Source organism: Lytechinus variegatus, chromosome 11, assembly GCF_018143015.1.
Source record: "Lytechinus variegatus isolate NC3 chromosome 11, Lvar_3.0, whole genome shotgun sequence".
NCBI classification, from domain to species: domain Eukaryota; kingdom Metazoa; phylum Echinodermata; class Echinoidea; order Temnopleuroida; family Toxopneustidae; genus Lytechinus; species Lytechinus variegatus.
Genome location: NC_054750.1, coordinates 34,927,700 through 34,953,148, shown reverse-complemented (window position 1 = coordinate 34,953,148; position 25,449 = coordinate 34,927,700). Strand labels below are relative to the sequence as shown.

Below are 25,449 nucleotides of genomic sequence, written 5' to 3'. Positions count from 1 at the left end.
GGTGGGCTAGGCGATGAGTGGATATGCATTGTCTGAAGTGCTGCCACCCGCTGAAGGTAGTAACTAATGGTGTACCCTGTTTTATCACCTCCTGGTAATGGTGGGTTCATTGTCCGATGAAATCAAAATGAGAAAGGGGATCATTAACCTCACCTCCCTCAACTGGATAGAGACCCCTTTTGAACGTGTAATTGACAGCATATAGGGCCCATTTTCTTCAATGAATATTATTTTTGCGACGCGCATCTTATGTTCATTCCACACACACAAAAATGTTCTTGATAATACAACACCCTAGTAAACTTTTCGTTTTGCAGCATCAAACTTTGTACCGAATTTACTTTAATATCTGGCCGATACAACCATTTCTATCGAAGCTTGCCACCCAGGTGTTCATATAATCATCTCGTCATGTCTACATCCCGTGGGAGAGATGATCAGATGACAAGATCTGTGATCTCGTCATGTCTACATCTTTTGAAGAGATTATGAAATGACGAGATCTCGGATCTCGTTATGTCTACATCTTTTAGAAGAGATGATCAGATGACGAGATCTGTGATGTCGTCATGTCTACATCTTTTAGAAGAGATGATCAGATGACGAGATCTGTGATGTCGTCATGTCTACATCTTTTAGAAGAGATTGATCAGATGACGAGATCTGTGATGTCGTCATGTCTACATCCCGTGGGAGAGATAATCAGATGACGAGATCTCGGATCTCGTTATGTCTACATCTTTTAGAAGAGATCATAGTGATCAGATGACGAGATCTGTGATGTCGTCATGTCTACATCTTTTAGAAGAGATGATCAGATGACGAGATCTGTGATGTCGTAATGTCTACATCTTTTAGAAGAGATTGGTCAGATGATGAGATCTGTGATGTCGTCATGTCTACATCCCGTGGGAGAGATAATCAGATGACGAGATCTCGGATCTCGTTATGTCTACATCTTTTAGAAGAGATCATAGTGATCAGATGACGAGATCTGTGATGTCGTCATGTCTACATCTTTTAGAAGAGATGATCAGATGACGAGATCTGTGATGTCGTCATGTCTACATCTTTTAGAAGAGATTGATCAGATGACGAGATCTGTGATGTCGTCATGTCTACATCCCGTGGGAGAGATAATCAGATGACGAGATCTCGGATCTCGTTATGTCTACATCTTTTAGAAGAGATCATAGTGATCAGATGACGAGATCTGTGATGTCGTCATGTCTACATCTTTTAGAAGAGATGATCAGATGACGAGATCTGTGATGTCGTCATGTCTACATCTTTTAGAAGAGATGATCAGATGACGAGATCTGTGATGTCATAATGTCTACATCTTTTAGAAGAGATTGATCAGATGACGAGATCTGTGATGTCGTCATGTCTACATCCCGTGGGAGAGATAATCAGATGACGAGATCTCGGATCTCGTTATGTCTACATCTTTTAGAAGAGATCATAGTGATCAGATGACGAGATCTGTGATGTCGTCATGTCTACATCTTTTAGAAGAGATGATCAGATGACGAGATCTGTGATGTCATAATGTCTACATCTTTTAGGAGAGATGGTCAGATGACCTTTTAGGAGAGATGGTCAGATGACCAAATCTCGTCATGTCTACATCCTGTACATTGATTTCAAAATTACCATAATTTTCGGCTCGATCGTTTCTTTTGCTCGTATACTTCCAAAACCGCTCGCTAAATTCGAAATTCTTCTTCTCGAGCATAACATTTAGAATTTGAAACGATGCATTACAAGTGATATACTTGCTAAGGGTGATGTGAAAACGAGTGAGTCGATCATGTTAAAATGCACGCTAACTTTACTTGTAGGATTGACCTTTTCTCTTGATACCCCCACATTATATATCTCCATATTCTCTGGTGTATATAGGTGTATGTACGTGGCGTACTCTACCCCTTTCAGTTCCATGTCCAAAATATGGAAGGGAAAAGGGTAAAATCTATTTTCATGACTGGTTTTATTCCTTCATGCACATACGCCATGCCGTACCACTTCAAAATTCCAGTCTTGTTGCTCCATTTTCCGCGCATTTGAACGACTTGTGCCATGTTCACTGCCAAACGAAATCTTCACCAAAAGCCTTTCAAAAGCAATGCGACCTTGAACGTCATCTTTTATTTACAATTGTACCAAAACCTATCATGTAAATCATCTCAAAATATGTCAACATTCGACCCTGTAGCCATAAATTTTGGAGCAGACATGCACAGCGGTCATCTATACTGACCATCGTCCAATCTCTTTACATTTTGTGGGGTTTAACTTCTATTTTACGACGAACCAGGGTTTTAATGACCGGTGTATAGAAATATCTGGTCGTGACGTTAGGGACCCTATCGTCACACACCTAGATCAAACACGGTAATAGTTAGAATTTACATGTAGACCCTTTCACCAGGGAGATGGGAGATAGAACTCCTTGCTTTTACTCTGTGGGGAACAAATGGCGATAGTAGAGCCAAATTTTGGCATTTTTCAAAAATAAAAATCAAGTTTTGGATAGGTTTGACCTAATAATAAAAAGAATTTTTTTTATTAAATAAATGTCAATTTTCTTTTAAGTTTGATGCATTCCCTCTATTATGTGAAGTAGGTACTCTATTTAATACATTTTTTAAATGACTCTTTTGAGAAAAAATAGTCCTTTATATACTTCGGCTCATTCTCCAAATACAATTTCCAGGAAGCTATATTCTTATCAAATCTCCATTTTATCTACAATGATTAAGCCTACAATTTTCGTAGATATCAAAGTTTTGGAACCTATAATTAGGCTTAATAATGAGAAAAATATCAGCATAGAACTCAAACGTCATTAAAATAGCAGTTACGGTTATTACCAGACACCTACGAAATGTTTTTCCGCCCGATGTTTGCCATGTGCCCTTTAAGTTTTTTTTTTTTGGGGGGGGGGGTGGTGTTATATGGAAAGAGACGCCCCTGCTACCCTCAACCAAGGAGCTTGAAGCTCCTTGCCTCAACCCATTGAGAAATTTAAATAAAGATTGTTGGGTTATCATAACTTTGATTTCAGTGGTTCAAATATTGAGACTAATACCATACCAATGGGAACCCAGTGGATGAGGTATTTATGTTCTTCACCTTGGGTTTGGTGGCGTTTTGATCACAATTCAAGATGTTCGCGCCATATTTTCTCCAATCATAAATCCCTCGCTTCGAACAAGGTTACCGGTATTCACGGTAATTTATTCGCCAACAGTGGGCGATCTGTAAAAATATTGCCTCGATTTTTGATTTATGATTCTCATAAAAATCTCCTATTACCGCTCCATGGTAATCAGTGCAGCTACTGGATGCATTTAGCCATGTATACATTTCAAACAATGAACTCATTTTACAGGTACATGTCCATAATTTGGACAGGTATTGCAAACTTCTTACGAGTCTCATGAATATGTATTTGAGATGACTTAAACAAAGGTTGGTGAAAGTGGGGAGGGACGGTGGGTGTCTTCTTTTCTTCCTGAAAAAATATCTTTGAGCTATTTTTATATAGTTACATTAAATTATCTATTGCTTTGTCTTATGTATTTATCACCATCGTACTCCATTTCATCTTCACCATCATCGTCATCAACTTAAATCACCTTAACCATCAACACCACCAACATCACCGATATCATCATCATCATCACCATTACAATCATCACCACCATCATCATCATCATCCTGATCATTTCCACCATCCTGATAATCATCATATAACACAATGGTGCCAAATATCGACTTCGATGTGTCGGGAATTGAACTACAATTACGCGGGATCGATATATTCACTGTCACAAATTGAAGAGAAAGATGCCAAGAAACATCAAATAATTGAAGACACATAGTAAAAGATAGATATTTACATTTGTTTTTCTATAAAAGTCTTTATTCATCAGAAATAATCACGCATATGTAACACATTAATATATATATATTACATGTATGACAAATAGAATGGACGCACTATTCCTATTTTAGTTATGGATAAGGGTATAAACATGGTTATCATTGTAATGGCTAGGGTTCGCTTGGTTAGTTTGGTCTAAAGGGGAAGGAAGGCCATGAAGGGGTAAAATAATGACTGAATCTGTCGCACTGTTCTCAACAATGCTCCAGAATAAAATATTAAAGTAATCAGGGGTTCATGTCGATGAACACAAGTGTGAAAATATTCAAAATAATTGTAGACATCAATTATTTAATCACCCTCCCTCGCTTACCTTCAGTAATTTGACATAATGAACACACTAATTTGAGTTAATAATAAACGAATATGCCCATGGGGCTATTACAGCTTTGGTGTGTGACCTATCGGGTCATTGCCCTTCTAATGGTCCATAGCTCAACTCAATGAGTAATTGTTATTTTATCCAAATGGTTTGTTTCATAAGATACAATGATGGAGAAGATTGTGCTGAATTGACATGAATAAATATTTATTTATGGTGTTTAGTCCTGAAAATAAGTCGAAGCGTTCAAAGTACACCCGGCGGGTGATGGAAAAATATCATTTTCCATGAGATACTTGATCATGTTGCTTCCAATCAAAACCTCTTGAGTATTTTTCTTTTAAGACAATAACAGATGTAAGTATAGACTTGATATGAATTCAGTCTACATTTCTGTGGGATGCGGCAAGGTTTCATCTTTCTTGCATAGCATGTATAACATTCATTGTCAAAGAAAATGAAAAAAGGGTGAATTTTAGAACATAATTAAGAAAGAAATACATTTTTTCTTGTCGTATTTTGATTTAAACTGTCATTTCCTACCCCTAATTTCAATGCATATTGCTTGGTATTTGAACATGATCAGATGATGGGAGATTATCGATTGTGAAATTCATAGTATTAGGTATGCAAATTGCAAGTTAAAGTAGGTTATATACTAGGGAAGTGGGACTTGCCTGGTTACACTTTGTCTATTCTGCATCACGGACCCTGCTTCACAAAACATGGTGCAGTGACACCTTACAAGAAATTGTTATAATTCACCAAAATTTGATTGACCATGAACAACTAATGTATGTATGGGGAAGATATAAACTTACTGATAAGTTTTGTGAAACAGGGGTAATGGCCAAAGAAAGTCACGATTGTTGTGCGAACGACAATGAACGAAGGGCATAAAATAAATGGAAAGCGAATCAGGCGCACTTTGTTGACTTTTGAATGAAATAATTTATCAAACTTCTAATCCTGCATCTCCAACCATTGCTCCGATCCACATAAACTCTGAGGACAATGTTCCTTCTTTAATTCCTGGGTTACATGAATCCATACCTCCTTCACAAGTTATGCAACGACATTATCTGGGGCGACAGTCACTCAAACACGGTTGATAATTTGAAATAACCGAGTTAGTACCCATAACAAGGATTCAGGACATCGTTTGTAAATTTACACATAACTTTACGAAAGACTGGAATATAGAAGGTCCACGAAGGCCTTTATTTATATTGAATCGCAAAAGCAAAGAGTTGGAATATAATATCACTATTAACACAAAATTTCTGAATGCGAATCATTCGTTTGCCACATTTTAGATGAGGGTATTTGAAAAATATTCAAACTTTAAAGCTGAATGAAACAAATGTAGGTTAACAATAAGGCAATTCAGAATCTCGTTGTCCTAAAGTGACCTGTAGGTTTATGAAAGAGCCCACCGCTGCCACAGAAATATGCGTCTGTTCATTTTTCGCCCATAACTTTTGTCAATATCGTATTCGAGGGAACAATAATTGCTATTTGTAGCACTGATCTAAGAATTGTCTTGTAGATGACATTAAAAGAAGCGACGTTGAGGGTAACTAATGACCAATGGTGAAGCGTGGATGTCAGTGAGCCATAGTCTCGTCCTGCCCTTCTAGTAGATTGTTAAAGGCTTTCTTCAAAGCGTCCTCATCCAAGTTGCGACCTGTATCAGGTAAGGGGTGGGAGAGGGGTAAGATGTGGGTCAAGAGAAGATAAATGAATATTGTGAATGTATTCAAAATTACCACGAAAACCATTATTGAAGGTAGTTTGGATATGTGACAGAAATGTGACAATTTGGTCTTGACATGAGTCTTGACCATTGACAAAAAAAACAACAAACATTTCACATATTTCTCTCCTGATATTGTCTCATAATGCGATTGATGTCTTTATCATGAGCTGCATCAATCCAATCTTCTGTGTTACAATAATGTAAGGTACGAGACAAGACGGTATGCCCCTATGCTTCACTTCGCACCAATTGCCACATAAACCTGACATGGCCTCTGTGACTCTATAACATAACATCATCGGGACGTTAGCGATGCGTAAGATGAAACCCGTGTTTACGGCATTCAAATATTAGCCTCTCAACGTAGCGTATAGGATATCTGTCAACAATGAACTACAGTTCCCGACTCCAACAAGCAAACTTTCACCATGATCACTGTTGTTTTTGATGGGATTGTCCTCACTGTCAACCAGGGGTCTTACACGTCTTGGGTGGTGTCAAGCAGAAGGCCAGAGTCACCCGGAACACTGTAACTCAATGGATATCCATGACAAGAGATGGCGCATCTGTGACAGGATGGCAAGCGCCCTCTTGGATATAACAGTGGTAGTAACATAACGTGGGTGCGTCGTGGTCTAGTGGTTACGATTCTCGTCTTTCAATCAGAGGGTCGTGGGTTCCAATCCCAGCCATGGCATGTTTCCTTCAGCAAGAAATTTACCCACACTGCGCTGTAATCGACCCAGGTGAGGTGAATGAGTACCCGGTAGGATTTATTCCTTGAATGCTTTAGCGCCTATATACGGCAGCTCATCTACAGCCGGCTGGGGTACATGATACTTAGTATCAAGAGCAGTAGAGTATCTGAAATCATAGTAGCTGCGCTATATAAATGGGCCATAATATTATTATCATTATTAACATATAGATATCGGCATGGGACTGAAATGGTAACGGGCTATCACCAAATTGTCTCTAATAAATATTGGAAATTAAATGTAATAAATCAAGGGTCCACTTCTAAAAAAAAAGCTGACAGAGAAATCGTCACGGGGGCATGCACCGTGTTACAGGTTCTATATGATATGATATGGAATCTTGACTGATTTCGTAATTGAGGAATACAAAATCAACAACAGCGAAAAAATAATTAAAGGCCAATGGTAACGATACTTTACGAATATGCTTCCTTAGCAACTAGGTAAAATTCACCAAGATTACATATATATCAAAATTATCAAAACAAATTTGGCAGTAACATGAGAAACATTAACCATTGTATAACCTTACGACGGTTTCAACGTGACCTACTTACATATGAGACATGCACTGCAGATTTGACCGACTTTATAATCGAACTTTCACGATTAATTGATGGATTGATTACAAACGAGACGTGAGAGACTAATTCTTTAATCCTACTCAACTCACTTATTTCATCATGAAAAATATGCATAATCTTCGAATGTATCGTTCCCTTTCAAATATAGCATCGAGTCTAGACAGTCTTCATTTACAGTGTTACTTTTTGTCAAAATAAAACAATCATAATACAGAAAACGGCAATTTATTACTGGATTTACGAATACTCAAAGCTTAACAAAATGAATCCTATAACCCCACAGGATAGGTATCACCCAAAGCAAATTTATTGGTTGATTTATATTAAGAATGTTAAATGCTTAACAAATCAAGTCCCCCCGTGAACCTTTTTAAAAAACTGGACTTCTGAGATTGCGACTGGATAAAAAAATAAGCCCTAACCTAAATTCTCGAATCCCGGCTGAGGACAGAAGCAAATGAAAGCAAGTGTTAACTTTCTTCGAAGCCCCTAATCTAAGAATTATGAGACCTGAATTGAAACAAGGCCCAAGATCTATCAAATACGGCCGTTGGATTGCAGTGATTAATTGGAATGAATTAGTAGCCGAGAGGAAATGTGGACTGACTGCCCCACGGAAAAGTGCATGGCTATAATAATAGATTGAGAGAAAAGAGATCGCATCCCGCATAAGTTCAAAGTTATGTCTGATTTATTGGATTCAAATAGGCAAAACATGTTTCTATGCCGTACGGTATACTGCGCGCTCTAGATACGTCAGATTTGCGATAATATACACCCCCCCTGCAAGACCTTAAAGATACACTAGAATATTCCTTTTTCAAAGCTTTATTATCGAGATATTCATTAAATCATCTATTCATCTATTTAAGTGCTTATCTATTTATTCAATTTATTCATGTATCAATTTATTGACTAATTCGTTTATCATTTAATTCATTCAAATTCATTAATATTTCAGTATAGACAAATTCAGAGAGTTGACCTTCAATGACTAAGATGTGTCATATATACACAAACACAATCATGACATTATAGAACACCTTTCATTTACATCGAGGATACTGATCCCATCCCCGTCAAAAAAGGGGGAAATACTTTTAAAGAGGTATTTTTTAATGGTGGAGAGGAAAAGGAATGAACACGTAAAATAATTCGTTTACACTTAGTTTATCATTTTCAAAGAATAGAGAAAATGGAGACAGAAGCAAAGTGTGTAATGGGGGCATTACTGGTATATTGCAACTCAAAGCTCATCTAATATAGACCTGCAGATAAATGTGCAATCTAGCTGATCAAAGAATCAACTTACAAGAGATTTTTCAAAATTCACCAAACGAAGATGAATCTACAGTTCAGAGCAAATTACAGTATAATGCAAATAAGACATTCGGTAATTTTTTTTATTCAACTACCTCCCTTGTTCCCTCTCACTTGAAATATATATGTAATAAGTGGTCATTTCGAACACAGCTACATGTATCTATGGTTGGAAAGACTAATATCTTTCATAAATTTCATGTATACCAAAGTAAAGACGATACATTTACACGATTATGCCAGTTTGAATGATACCCTGAACCGGCGTGTTCCTCTCGCTCGGAGCATTCTTTTATTGTAGATTTTTTTTAAAATATATGATGGAGATTCTCTCTTTAAAGGTAAGGTCTGTCCACCCACGTGATTTGTCCCACTTTGTGCCATCCACTCTCCCTCCCCAGGCCAGACGCAATAATGTTGTGATTTGTAATTTTCAGAAATGGGGGCAATCCATCTCTGGAGGCTCATACGTTTACTGTATCGCATTACCAATCACTACACACGAGATATAGAGGAGAGTCAGGGATAGAGAAGTGGGAGAGAGAGGGTCGGGAGACGTCCACAGAGAATGGGAGAAACTAGGACAAAGAGAGACAAAGTAAGACACACGGAGAAAGAGAAAGAGAGATACAGAGAGAGGGAGAGAAAGGGGAGATAGGAGAGTGGATTTTTTTTTGAAAAAAAAGAGAGTTAAAGACTTTAGACAACTCATGGTCATTTCATCAAACAGAAGTCATTTATCGCTCGGGTTATAAAGGGTAATATCTTGTATCAATCTATTAGACATCTTGAAATTTGTGGGCACAGGTCTGCTCGTCTATTGTCAAACTGAGACCGGCAATGCGGTGGTCTTCAAATCAATCTACCTGTTTCCAAAGCCAAATGGAACTCTATCCCCGTTAAACGACTTCATCTTATTCGAATCAATCGATTCTCATTTAAAGTCGAAAGTTTCTAATCCTACGCCGGACGTACATCTGCAGTCACCAGTTATTACCCCCCAACCAAGCTTGTCTTACAACTAGACACGCTATAAATTCATTACATTATTCCTTACTATCCATGTACAAAGGATTTTCTTCATCTTATTTTATTTTGTCATTTATCCTAACAAATTAAAATGAATTTGGGGTACGAAGTGTACACTCGCTAGTTTTCTGCACAGTATGCTGCTGTTAAAAAGTTTTACACAGGGCATTTCATGGTCTGAATTAGGCAGTAGTTGTTCACAGTTCAAACAAGTGGTTGAAATCCTAAAGAACAAAGTTTTTATTTTTATATTCAATCTTCAATAAATTAAAAAAGAAGAAACCAAGGAGTAGTCCGTAGTATCCTAGTCATATTTGAAACAGAGTTTTTATTGTGTATACAACTTATAAGTGGCAGCTATTTAAATATAATGTCCGTCTGCAACCGTATGCATACATCGGACGCTTTTAGGATCGAAGTAGTCGGGGTAAAAATAACAATGCGCCTCGGAATAGATCATTTCTAGATAGATGGCGCTATACAAATACCTATCATTATTATCATAACCTTCCAGTAGTAAATTCGTAAGATATCACTAATACCATAATCATTATCAGCAGTAGATGTAGACGTAGTGGTTGAAGAGGTGGCATCGTAGAAGCAATGGTAGTGATAGAAGCAGAAACAGAAGCTGCAGCAGAATTCCTTGCATGCACTGAGCGCCGGTGATGGCAGCTCGAGCTAAAGCCGGGGTAATAATAGCAGCGCTTTGTATCCTCAGACAAAAGGCGCTTTATAAATACCGCTATTATTATTATCATAGTAGTAGTAGTAGTAGAAGTAGTAGAAGTAGTAGTAGCAGTAGAAGTAGAAGTAGTAGAAGTAAAAGTAGAAGTAGTAGCAGCAGTAGTAGTAGTAGTAGTAGTAGTAGTAGTAGAAGTAAAAGTAGAATTAGAAGTATAGTTGTTATAGTAGCAGCAGCAGCAGCAGTAGTAGTAGTAGTAGTAGTAGTAGTAGTAGTAGTAGTAGTAACAGTAGTAGTAGTAGTAGTAGTAGTAGTTGAAGTTGCCATAGCAGTTGGTATAGTCGAAGGTAAAGTTGTTTCTGGTTTTAATTGTTAACATGAATATTTCTTTTATAATTAACGCGTAAATTTCAACCAAGACTCCTCTTCAATTAAAACAATTTTTGTTTATTCAAACGCTACTATATTGCACATACAGTGTATTTCTTTTCTCAAATCACTCCCATACGACTTTGTACGGAGATTCTACCTGCCCGAATTATGGGATAAATATGTTCAGTTGTTATCGGTCAGTAGGCCATTATGTCACTTGTGACAATCCTAGAAGGACTCCTTTGAAGGAAATTCAATCCAGAAATGACTTATAAATACTGAAATGGACACCAGGGAAGATTTTTATGCCGCGCACAACATATGAAGCACATACAAGATGCTCCGTGATAACGTGCTCGGACTGTTTGTACGTATTACGTTATTTTGTACACTGCCAGGATATCTTATTAATACAGGTTACCGGACAAAAAAAAACCCTAAAGAAAACACACAACCTCGTCTCTGTCCCGTCCCAGACCCGCCTAAACCCATACCATGCTCTGCAAATTAACGCATGGCGCCTGAACCGCTGGTCAAGCTATCAACCTTCTCTACATCAGTTGTACTGGAATGAAAATGGGAAAATGGGGACTTCGGGTGGTAATTTTGGGTGGTAGAGGAGGGCATGATCAGCCCCCTTTAGTACATGAAGCTTCGCCATTACAATGGAGCTGATAATCGATGCAATCATTCCTAGAAATGCAACTGCTAAGCTTAATCATGTTTATATTACCAGGTCCTGAAGTAGTTGTGGGGTCAGACGAAATAAAAGAAAATAGTATACATAATGTGCCACACCGACCCCCCCCCCCCTCCGCTTCCCGCCCCGTCCTTCCTCTTCCGCGTTCTCATCGACACCATTCCCCCTCCCCCTTCTTCCTCTCCTACTCCTTCTTCCTCTTCTTCTTCTCCTCCTCCTCCTTCTCCTCCTCCTCCTCCTTCCTCTTCTTCTTCTCCTCCTCTCTCTCCTCCTCCTTCTTCCTCTTCTTCTCCTCCTCCTTTTTCTTCTTCTTCTTCTCCTTCTTCTTCTCCTTCTTCTTCCTCTTCTTCTTCTTCTTCTCCTCCTCCTTCTTCTCCTTCTTCTTCTCCTCCTTCTTCTTATTCCTTTACTCTTTCCTTTCTCTCCCCCTACACACCCTATCCTCCTATCATGCTTGTCTCCTCTACTCCGTAAATCTATCCTGTATAAAAACATTCCTGACGTTGGTTAACGTCTACCCAACAGTGCATTCACCGATCTCGCTATGGTTGATGTCGCTAACCCAGATAGTGGACACTGTAAGCTCGGGTAGTCGTGGTGGGTCTACGACTTGAGACATCGTCGGTGCACTTCGCTGGATGGGCCCCGATATTTGGGTTAATGTGGCAAATGTTGTTTTTACGACGGTTGATTTGTGTCGTCAGATAATTGCCCCTGATGTATCCAGTCCAAATGTCAGTCAGCTCCGCCGGAGCAATAAAACACAAATTGCAATAGGCAACAAAGAGAAAAAGAAGGAAAATAAAGCATCCAATCCAATTGGTCATGTTGGTTGAGATGGGGCAAGACGTAGCTAGCTCTCGAAGGGTCTTCATTCCATTTATCTTAATCTCCAGAGGATAGTTAAAGGCTAACCATTAAGCTCAAACTAACCACAGACAACATAATCACAAGTAATCTCCTTGTTACTTATCGATAACATGCGAGGGCATTAATAAAATTCAATTGCCCTCGAACAAAAAATTATATTTCCTGACTAATCATTCAGTCATTAACGATCAGAAATGTTTATAACATATGCTGTATGAGATAAGTTCTTGATATGGGTGATTCCGCGAGATTCAGTATAAAAACCGAGTTTACATCATTTATAATGTAAATGATCTATTAATGACTAAATAACCATAAATTAATATATAATAGCGTACGGGTTTAGTTCTCGATCTGTTGCCATCTTTGAATTTCATAATATAGTATGCAGACGCCGAAAATAATTTGCTTCCCTGAATTATTGACAAACAAATCTCACAGACATCGGACATATCTTTAATTAGGAATACATATTGGCAGACTAACTTCATCTTTCATCAGAATTGTTATCGTGTCCACTGCGTCATTCTCTTTTAATCGCCTCCTTTTTTTCCTTTTCAACATGATCAAGTCTTCATCTTCCCGATACTCGTCGTAGAGGGCCGTCTCTGTAACATTTCAAGACTTTATCCGTGAAAGACTAAATCCGTGAAAAACTTAATCCGTGAAGACAACATCCACAATCTAAACATACATTCAAAACCATTATCAGTTTTATTGTATAAAAAAATGGGCGGAGTGATTGAGTTTTTTCCACGATATTTCACTCATATATAAATATTCAATGATACCATGGATCAGTATTTTCTAATGAAACCTAGGAAAGAGCTTAACAGTTCACACAAGGTGTATCTTTTGTCGACGACGTCAAGTTCAATTTGCTATGTATTTCCGCGTTGCAATTTCGTCTTCCATAAAATCTTCAATAGTAGTCCCCTATAGCCCTACATGACAGATGTAGAACATTAATCCCGGGGGACTGAATAAGTATCTTATTAATGCAAATGTTTCATACATAATTGGCAAAGCTTCTTAATGCACAGTTTGACAACAGAGATTAAGAACATCTCCTAACCAGGGGCCCATCACACAAAGTTAGGCAATGATCGTAGAACATTTTTCTACGATTGATTGCATTGACTACAATGTACAATTGATCGTGATAATCAAACGTGCGATTAATCGCTAACCTTTATGTTACGGGACCCATTTCGCCCGTTGTTTGAGATTCAAATAGCTAATGAATATTTGAAGACGTTCCAGAAGACACCTCTCTTCTGAAACAATCTACGCAGTCAAAAGACAAACAGGAAAGGTAGGCCTTTAATGGACGTTATATTTCAAAGATTTCCTTTTCATATTATGCCGTCTGAACTGGATGTGGGGAGTGATACATCAAAAGCGATTTGAGTTTAGCATCTACCAGCCTACTTGAAGAAAAACCCTAGATTTATTTGTTTACAGTAGATGTCATTCTGGATTTAGAGCGTACTTTTCGGCGGCGAGACAAGGGTTCATATTGCTTAAAGGTTACATACATCCTTCCCAAGTAGTTCTGTCTATAGAAGACTCTTACTTTCCAAATGTTGAACCATAGCTCCATGGTTGAACTGTTAAAGAAAGGCTGGCTATATGTAGGGGAAGGCGGGGTTAGTTGAGCATAGGGGCAAGTTGAGCCACCACCCCCAGGCCAATAATGAATAAGTCAGATAGTGTGTTTGTGTCACCCATTACATAACCATTGACCCCACCATATTGTTTTCAACTCTGAAACGAAAAGTACTTTTTTAGAAGGAAAAATACAAATTTCAGCCAAAAAAAGTAAAAAAAAAAGGTCGTGAAATAGATCAGTGCTTTTTACCACACATATCTTTAAAAATAATAGAGAAACAAGAACAATATTGTTATAGTCCAGGTATGGATTCTCATTTTTGTCATAGTCTTTTATGATGGATGCATAAGAAATGTGTGGATGTGAAAATATCGCATTAAGTTCGGACTGGAATAATTTGTGCCAGCCAACATGGGGCAAATTGAGCCATGGTAATTCCTATGGTTATGTATAATAAAACACAAACAAACCTTAAAAGCCATTGATATGCAGGCAGAACGGAGCAAATTTACATGTTAATTCTTTTACTTTTAGAAGATGTTAGTGTTTATAGAGAATTAGCGAGTGAAAAGACTTAACATAAAAAAAATCTCATTCTGGTTCTTCCCGCATACATTTTAGTGCATAGTTTTTGTGGCTCAACTTACCCCAGAAGGTGGCACAACTTACCCCACAGATGGGGCAAGTTGAGCCATTTGACATCATTTTTTTCAAAGGTCACAATGACTTTCAGTGTGGGGGTAGAAAGTTATATAGGTGATAATATTTTCAAAGAATCAAATTTAAAGGCAAGGTACTTCATACTGCAATATTATAAGTCATATCAATTCTAACATGCAAAATACGAAAAGTGCCACAACTTACCCCCGCCTTCCCTATATATAAAACACAAAATAATGGCGCGTTGCAAGAAACTTAAGTTCAAACCAAGGGAAAGTAATTTGATTGAACAAGAATTTGCAGTACATTTGCTTTTAACGGGTACAGCTTTCTTGCACTGCCCTATATTACGCTCGGTTTGGGGAGTTCTTGGGTGTAAGATTCTCGCAACGCTCCATAATAAGTAAAACAAATCACAACTTTCATATTGTGCATAGAAGGGTGAGGATTAGCAAGCTATATACTCGATGCGAGTGAACAGGGCGACCGAGTGGAAATGTAAGAATGTAGATAGTATAGACACATCAACCTTCACTTTCTAAACGCTTTCATCTTCGGGATTCAATCAAGGGCAACAATATATAGCATCTTATTGTCTTCAAAAGATATCATTGGTCTGCATGGTACTCTTTTTTCGTAACTGAAAAGCTCACATGTTTTGATGTGTAAAACGGCGTTTTCTTGTGTGTTGTCCATCTGAGCCAAATTACTGTCTAAGCGTTCGGTTTAATAAAATAAAGTGATTACACATCACCAATCCTCAGTCATGTGAAACAAAAAAGATCTAAAAATACTTCTTTGGAAGGTAGAAAAGCGAAATGAGTCTAACTTAATCAAATATGAATGCAAACATCAATTGACATGATAGTTCCCATGTTATACTGCTGCACCAATCCGTCCCTGTTCTCTTAATTTTTTCCCAAGCCATTTTCGACAACTTGGACCTTACAAATATTGAGAGGTCAATCTTAAAAATTAAGCAGAGTAATAAGCCTCTACACGTAGGCCCTATCCCTATTCCCCTTACCCAACTATGACTACCAGACTTCTATATCAATTTTGTCTGCATCAGCAACCCAACCTGTTACCATATAATTCGCTTTTAAAGGCTTAACATCTTTTATAACCTATCTCGTAAATATTTTGCAATACTGTACAACTATCAATAGCGACGCAGATATATATGCCAAAGGAATACTGTATGGGGATGATAGAAGTAATCATTGTTGATTTAAGTAATAAACATCTACAACAAAATCATAAAAATAAAAACCCACTTATGGTATCAGCAGATCAATAATTAATGTATGGGTACTTCCACTACTGGATGTGGTGGAAGAATGGATACCAACAACAGTCTGATGCTGTCTTCGGCTTTGATGAATCCCTATCTTCGTCTCACCCTGATGGTCGTAGGAAGATGTAAAACGATTTTTGTTTCGAGTAGCTGTATAACTCAATCTTGTCACACATTATGCAGATAACTTCATTCAACTGACTGATCAAGAGAAAAGAAACCGCATCTTGATTGACTGAAGATATGATAAAGATTGAATAAAAAATAGCTTCCCACAGACAATGTGGAATAGAGGTGATTACCACCCCCCCCAAAAAAAAAAAAATAATAAATCGCGATTTAAGTCAATATTTTTCTCTCGTTCTTTGTGTATGTGCTACCATTTCCATCAACATGATCAATGTGATACGAGGGTGACAAGATTTTGCGGTTTATCAATCGAAGCTTCGCATCTTATTTTAGGCGAAGCACGCCAGCCTTGGTTATCGAAGCGAACAACCTCTTAATGCTTCACAAACCTCCCCTCGCAACCTGCCTTAACCCAAAATAAAATAATTTACGAAGTACCCTTTCGATGATTTTTTTTCCGCCTCAAAATCATGCTTTCATACTTCCTACTCAGTCGCTATCTCTTTTATTTTCTTCTCAATCAAATCACTCTTTCCTTTCCGCGTTCTTTATGAGGACGACGGCGAGCAATCGTCACACCCTTTCACCCGCCCCCTAAAAACAAGACATATGCGCGGGAGGAAAATATTAGTTTTCGCTGCATGCTATTGAAAAATTAAGTGTCTATCGTCTCCTCTGTTACTGATACAGCTCAGATTTCTCTTGCTTTCTCAATGAAACCATGTTTGTAGGGCGTTCTTCAGTCGTTTGATGGCTGATGTCTAGGGTAGAAGAAACAGATAAAAGTCGCCAGCGAGCGTCTCGGATCAACAAAATAGACCTTCCAATGCTTCCGTGAAGAACTGGGTATTGCAGGTATGCAAATTTGTAATGATAGTGGAGATGTAGAGAGTGACATATGGCCAATGGTTGATGGGGAGTGGTAAGGAGGTTGAATCTGAGTTATCAGCTACATCTCCAACTGAAAATAATACCCGTGCCTTTATGTGAGACTATCAGGGCACGAAGATAAGTAACAAAATTGGGTGTCGAACAAGCTTTTAGATTGTAATGTCTTTTGCCGATACTGTACGCCATTAATACAGATTAAAAAAAAGGAAAGTGGAATATGAACATGATGAATGAAAATACAATTGAAAGATTTACATTAAGATGACAAAACGATTTCTTGTTTGAAATTTATTGTCAGCGCAAAACCTCGGACTTTTAAATGTTCAGACATTTAAATTTTGATAACAATTCGAGAGAAGAGCAATCTGCAAACATTCTTAAGAAAAGTGGTCAACATCGATAAGAAACTAATTCATACAACAGGAAGTCAATTATATGCATAACTAATTAGAAACAATTTATTTACAAATTCAAAAAGCATTCCACGCTCATTTGTTTACTACATATTCAATCTAACGAATTGCATCTAGCATGCCTACTGATTTTTATATTGTCATTTCGTCCATCATTTTGACCGAATAAATGATAATTTTACGACTGCAAGCATGTGTTGAAATATACTTGACATCTAATCATCTTTTATGTTTAACCAAAATCTCAAAAAATAATAATTAACTGTTTTCTTGTAGTAAACTTATTATCAATTTTACAGGAATGACAAGATAATTTGAAGTGACATTCAGAATTTCCAATCATCAATTATAATGAATATAAAATGGTTTTAGCCTCATACTTTGTCTTTTGGCTTGTTTTCGTATATTGTATGTAAATCATGTAATTTTGGCATAATCTTTCTAAACTTTCTGTGAAAGTATCTTCTCCTTTATCACTTTTTATAATTTTCTTATATTTTTAACATATCACCAGACGCTAATTCGTCTGTCTGCTATAAGTTCACCGTTTTATTTTGCACTTGATTTTCTTAAGAGAGCCAGGCGGAACGACTACACACAGCCGATAGCTGATGGCTATTCGATAATGCGATAATGTATAAAACAATGATAACAAACGCTTTAGAATAAATCGCCTTAATTTCTCCTGTTACACAAATGTTTTTTAAAGACGGCAAAGAAGCAGTTTTCTTAAAAACACCACGAGCCCACCATAATACCCCAAGCCGTCAAACTCTGGTGTGATAGAAAGGTTAGGAGTAGTGAGGGGTGGAGGTATAGCTCTGGCATAAAAAGCGTTACCTCGCCTATTGTTTGAATGGTTGTTCTCGAATTAACGCCTCTTAACATTTTCGTTTCTCCACCAGCTTGGGGCTAAAGTTTTTCAGTACACTTCATAAAATGTAGCGGTTGCATTGTCCCGCTTACTTGGTGTAACTGATCGTAAACTGAGACTGAACAAGCACTGGACGAGGCAAGATAAAAGACAAGGGGGAAATACACTCCCGATTGCAGATGAGGTTTTCTTCAACACGGGCTGTTGTGGGGGAATTGATACCCTTTTATTGCGGATTGTGGGTGGATCAGTGACAAGTTTTGCTTATGATCGTACCTTAGAAACAACCCACTCACCCCCCCCCCCCCGGCCCGCCCGCCCTCCTCACCATTCTTCGAATCCTTTCTCTTTCTCGATAACATAAGTTGCTCTTTCTTTTCTACCCTCTCTTTTCTCTAATGCCTTTTTAAAAACCTACCTTTATTGCAATTTTCTTAAAGGTCTTATAGTAATCAAACAGAGAGAAGTGTATGTACTTCTAGTTTTCCAACTTTGCAAATATTGCACAAGCTGAAGTGATTTGGGAAAATACTATGTCAATGTTGTTGCAACAGAAACATACTGTAGTTAATCAAAAAATTGAAAATATCGTTGAAAATAAAAATACATTAAATTCGAGCCGATTCAATTGTTAATAAGATAAATTTGCAAAAAGGTGCTATTCATTTTACATGAAATATAAATGCTACAATATCTCTACGAAAATTCCTTTTTACTTTACATAGATAACATTGCCTTTAGGTAGCATAATTTATGTTTACTTAATTAACAATATGGATGCGTCGCAATTCATTTCAGGAAAATGAACCTCAAATTTGCAAATATATTTTATCAACAACTGATTAGCTTGAATTTACAATCAGAATTTTCAACTCACAACTTATTTTATGATTCAGTACCGTGTATATATTACGGGTTTTTTACCCACTCTCCTGCCCCCATGTTCCTTAGGGGTTAACCTTATGGTCATTGGTATAACGTATCAAAAGAAAGTAAAAGAAAAAGAGACCCTAAATGGAAAGAAAAACAACTCAAATTTAGCTTCACAGGTACCAATGACCCATTTGGAATGCAAAACAAGAGAGATTAGAGACAGCTTGCTTTTTCAAGAAAAGGTTATTACTATTAGAACAAAACAAAGAGAAGAAAACTCTCTCCCATAGGCGTTGGACAAAATAGGATTTGAAATTGAGGTAAAACAATACGCAGCAATAAGGAGAAAATGAGAGAATTAGGGCGTGGTGACAGATAGGCATTTTCTCCCGCTGTACATTTTTGTGTGTGGAGGTCTCGAAAATTGTTTCGCCCGGGAAAAGGGCGGCAATATTTTGTTTGCGATGCGATACTCTGCGAGAAAAACGCGTTTGCGGGTCGCTGCTAATTAGGACAAGAAGTTTGAAGAGTGAATGATGAACAAGGACAGGAAACAAAATGAGAGAAAGTGAGGGACGAACAAATCAAATATTTTGAATAAACTTCATCTGAGTCATAAATCTTTTGGAACACTCACTTACAGCCAGCAATGCTGCGATGTTAACAGCTGTAAAACAAAACGTGAAATTATGGAAGACGCGCATTATGTGACGAATTTTTTGAAATATTCATTCACGAGGGGACGTGATACACTCCCCGCGTCATCCATTTCAAAAATCTTAGCTTATCATTTCAATAATGGTCACTTTTTGAAGCACATCTAAACTGTCTGTCAAAATCCTGTTGAGTTCAATGGCCACTGTGATGAGCAAACGTCTTATGCAGACCACTTTCTAGGAGAGGTTGGTCTTTGGTTTAGGTTATATTGAATATGGAAGTTATGTCAAATGGGGATGGTTCTTTTGTATCCCTTTATCGCCCATTCTTCCTCCTAATTCTTTCCCCTTACATAATTAACTAACAACAAATCATGACCGCATGGTAAAAGCTCCTCTACCTACCAGATATATACCCAACTGCGCACATCCTTTCTAAATGTCTAAAGAAATGTTTTTATTACCTTTGAAGGTGGTGTGGTACGGGGTATCCATGAGTTGGGGCATGATGGGTAGTGTTGAGTGTGTGAGTGTGTGATTCATCAAGAACGTAACAGTGTCTAATGAGTGACACATTTTTTTTTTGTTACAGAATAGTGGGGTTTAATGATTTCCGCCTTATAGTATACCCCTATTTCCTTTGAATAAGTATACATCTCACCATTAATGAAATTGCAAGATTTTTTAAAACTCCTTTTGCTCATTTTTTCTCTTTGAGGCGCTTGATTCTTCAGACTGGGCGTAACACCAGTTGTTACAGGTATGTCTAGTTCAAGTCGCATTGCTCAGGAAGACATACAATGGATGCAACATGATACCCTCTAAATTCTGGACACCCCCCCCCCCCATCCTTCTCAGTATGGTAGGCCAGTGCTCTCACTATTCAACAAGCTATACAACATGTCAATCACTTCTTGACAAGCCCCACATAATAAATTCATAAACTATTGTATATGATTAAAGGGCACTTGAGAATCTCATCTATGAATGCTTGACCATCGCATCGACAAAAGAAGAAGATTGAGAGAAATAAAATGAATGGGATATTCATCTTGCGATTCGTCATACATATTTGATTGGTTGGGGTTGGTTCCTCTGACGGGGATTTCGATGAGGTTCGACAGAAGTAGGTCGATCAAAGTCAAGTTTATTCAAGGTCACTCGAATATTTTTTTACAGGATATTTGAAATGATTACTGAGAAATTTCCACAGTTTACCAGTAGAACAGAAATGGGGTTAGTGGTAATAGTGGTATTATTATGTTTTAAGAACATTTTGCCTGATAAATTTGCGTATTAAAGGCGATTAACAATATGTAAACGAAACGAAATTAAAAAAATAACGCAAAATGCGTTTAAAAGATAAAAAAACTGAATTATCTTAATAATTAATTATGATTTCATTGACATAATGAGTAAATTAAAGCTTTTCAAAATAACTAAAAAAAACTTGAGTGTGTGTGTGTGCAATTGTTTCGAATGTTATTGTTCTTATCAAATGATCTTTGTTCATGTAACTATCCAGATAAATGATTACAACTGAAAATATGCCAAATGAAGATAACCATTAGGGGAGGGTTGTAAAAGTTCCTTGTTTTTCCTTGGTCCCATCACATCTTGACAATATTCAAACAATTATTCATTCTCGATATTATGTCTAATGTTTCGTTTTCGTTCTTCTTGATAACACGGTTTTGTCACCTGCATAACAACCTTAAAACACTCGTTACTTGGGAGGAAGTGTGAACTTTATCTGATAATATCAACTATTATGATTAGGTTGGATTGGACAAATCTTGTCTAAAGTAAACTATTTAAAGAATGAATTTATGAGCAACCCAAAGACCTAGAGGGAACACTGGGTAAGAATTATATTTATTTGTGCACGCATTTATGACATCGTGAGGGTTTATTATGAAATTAATCAATGATTTATTCCATAATTTATTTATCTAAGGAAATTAACTGGCCAATTATTAGATAACAAAGATACAACTGAAAAACCAAAAATGAAAGAAAGGTCATACTTTCAGCATAGAGAAATAGGATTAGGCCTACTTTCACGAAGGATGTAGGTTCATGTTAAATTACATTGGGGTTACTTTAGTCATGTACCATAGGGAGAGTCGATTGATGAGGGATCGGGTGGGAGGATTATCCAACTAGGCCCAAGGTCCTCAACCAGTGTGGGATTATGAAACAATAATCACAACATTTAAACCCTGTGCTCCTGCATAGCTACAACACATCACCAGAGACCCCAAATCAGCCTTCCTAAAGTCCTCAAAATTGTAAAGAAATAAAGATTGAAGTTTATCAATTATTGACGACTCTTTATTAGGTTTCCCTGTGTTTTCCATTAAATAAAATGACATAATGAACTCACTGAAGTCTGTCTTCCAATTTGATATTGTTTCAAAGACACTATCATTACTGGGTACTTCACAACAACCCGCTATAAAAACCAACCATTAAAGTAGCAAACACAAGTACCTTGTCAACAGCGGTTAGTCAAGCTGTTGTAAATGAACGGTATTTTGTTTGATTACATCAGTTAAAGCAATGATAAGCCTACAAAGCAACATAATAATCTTACCGCAACACAGCGGCATCAAACAGAAATGGTGTTTTGATCCCATCTTGATTACAAACGCACGAGGCTTCTCTTTTGTTTTGAAAGCTTGTCAAAATAGTTTTTGTTAGTGCTTTGATGCAAATGAACGAATCACTCTGTGAGGGGTTACCGAGGCACAGTCAGATAGGACGGCGTCTTTTACGTCCATCAAAAAAGTTTTATCTTATCACAACTAAGACCTTTATCACGCAGGTGTGAATATAACGAGATAATCGGTAGGAACCCCTGCTGAAACTTTGTTGGCAGTAACCCTATCGAGCGCTACTTCCGAGCCGGCTGATCCCCCGTTAACAAGTTTTGGTTGGCCGCTAATCCGCTCGGCAAACACAGCGGGTGCTTTGCTCCCTGTCTTCTTATTCATCCACCTTTTGTGAGTCTGCGTAAAACCCCACCTCGAGCGACTGTACGCGGGCTCTCCACACTGGAGGCGGTCGTCAGGACGATTGCACGCCGAGAGAGACGGCGAAGAAAGAGTCCCAGATCGGCTAAGTCCCTCTCCGCTGATGGATGGACGGATATGGCGGCCAACCAAAGGGATTATGTGCTGATACCGTTCGGATAAAACAACGGAAAACAGTTACAAAGAATCTGATCAAAAACCAAAACATGGGTCTGTCGGCTTTGTCTGATGTAAAATGAACGATATTATCACATTGGATGTTTTCATTTTCACTCTTTCCTGTTTAGAATTAGGCCAACTACCTCTGTATAATTAGGAGATAATTGTTTGTTCTAGATATACTTACATCGTAAACCAAACATCCTTGAAATTAAAAACATTCCCTATCTGATAACACGTTTGAGAGTGCCAATAGGCATTCTGTTTACCCCGATCCTGAAACTAATAGATTCAATCACCAAAATAACAGTTCCCTTGTAACCCTGGACGTAAATATCAATTGTTAATCAAAGTCCATCTTCATCAATTACACAACTTATCTTCATGTCCATGGATGACAACCAGTATAAAATCTTCCTCATAGAATGAAATTACAACTAAATAAGATGAAATACCAACAATGACGAAAGTTATGATGAGAATTTTTTTTTCTTTTGAATGATGAGAAAACTTGTAATAGAACCTCAAGCATGTCGAGCTATCGTTTTCTTCTGGTTCTGCATGGAACAAGGAAGAGCCGATGTCTTACACTCCATCGCAGTGACACAACAATAACCTTAAAATATCTCGCAAACCCTTTAAACCTTCGGGTGGTTCATTGATAAATTTGTTTTCCCCCAGCAATTCAGAATTGATATTAAAAAATAATAGAACTACAATAAGATTTCATAATTTCCACGTACAAGCAGTAACTATCTGAAATTGGTATACAGTATTACAGAATCCCAACACCACAATGCACAGCGTTTGTTCCAGGAGGCACCCCCCCCCCCCTACGATCAAAAATATAGGGAAAAGTCAAGAAAAACAATGATCCATAAGCCTACAATTATTTGATTATCTCTAACAAATGTTGTAGGACGCAGCATTTGGAAGTATTAGGGGTATGTTCATATCTTGGCACGATTCCGCACAAAGGTTAATTGTTAACTTCCTCAACCCAAGTAAGTATCTTTAACCTTGTCAAAACACTAGTCTTGCATTCGTTAGAGCCTCCTCCCATTGTGTCATTGTGTTGAATCTACAGCATTTGAAACAATGAAACTTGAACTGCTGATCAACATAGCACTCATCACTTTGTCAGAGATCATACTTGAAGAAGAAGAAAAACTTGCGATACCGATTACATTGACTATACTTTAACGTTGAGGGCGGAAAGATTATCACAACGGCCAGGCACGAGTATCGTTTGAAACCGATTCTTTTTGAGGGGGGGGGGGTGGTACTTCCTATTCAGATGTGAATTAAGAATACACACTGACCCTTGATTTAATTGTGAATAAGTAAATGGAGTCACAAATCGTCAATAGTAATCATGGCAATTATTTTTTTGAAGTAATATTATTATTAATTATCTGGAAAAATCTTGCCTGATTTTACATGAAATCGTTAAAAAGATTCATCATCATACGGTCATTTTCAAATAGGTTTTTCTTTACGGTAAATATTATATAATCTGTAATGTACCGTTTCTGCTTTGAATAAAATATCTGAAGCCTTTTCGATACTGCTCTTCCCCTTTGCTTTCAAAGCACACCTAATAATATAGAACATATACTGAGAAGTATTTGATAGTTCTTACCTATAAAGACGATGGTACAAGTTCTTGTTTCTGTGTCTTGCCACGGTGTGGTGACCTCCCGATCATAGAGTTCATGGACCGCCTGAACGATGACCCGTCGTGACTCGTCGACCACGGATACCTCACCCTGTACAGGAGGGGGGGGGTGAGAAGGAATGGATGGGTGGAGGTAGACAGAAGGATGGAGACAATAATAGGAGATAAAAAGGAAAGAAGTTGAGTAAATGTTTTTGAATGTTATGTGAACAGGACAGAAAATGAAAGAGCAGAAGGAATGATAAAGATAATTTTTAAGGGCAATATAAGTTTATATTTATATAGAAAACAAGCAGTAAAAGTTCCATTAACAGAGAAAACAGGAAAACTGATGGCATTTTTCAACAATGACAAAATATGAAATTTTGGGTCAATCTAACCAAACGCTTCTGGCAAAGAAATCTCTCTAGAGACTTTTTATATACACTTTATCCTGCTTATCAGACCCACATGCTTTAAACTACACCTTCATGTAAAGGAAAGTGTTTTGGGATTGTTAAGACGGAACAAAATACAACGTCATTAGAACTCGTATCATCTTGATAATCCTATTGTGTAAAGCATATTACATCAAATTTAAAGATCTTAATTATAGAGATTTAAAAGTGATTTTGCAGCTTCAATTTTTACGTCTAAATAAATAGAAATTTGTTGTAATTTTTTTAATTAAACAAACCAAAATTTCCCAATCCAGCTATCATAGCTATGACAAGGATGATTCAATTAATACTATAGAGATAACCATGATTAATGAGTTGCAAACATCTTTCGCTCGTTGCAGTGATTAAATGAATTGCATGCTTTTTAAGTTGTTAGGAAGG

General features: G+C 37.4%; 1 long non-coding RNA gene across 1 annotated transcript; it reads right to left on the bottom strand.

The window, feature by feature from the left end:
* Positions 1-3,921: 3,921 nt before the first annotated feature.
* Positions 3,922-24,718, bottom strand: LOC121423808. Its single transcript, XR_005971312.1, has 2 exons — positions 24,593-24,718; positions 3,922-5,961 (listed from the first exon to the last, which is right to left on the bottom strand). It is a non-coding gene; the product is annotated as an uncharacterized LOC121423808 (long non-coding RNA).
* Between the last annotated feature and the right edge of the window lie 731 nt (positions 24,719-25,449).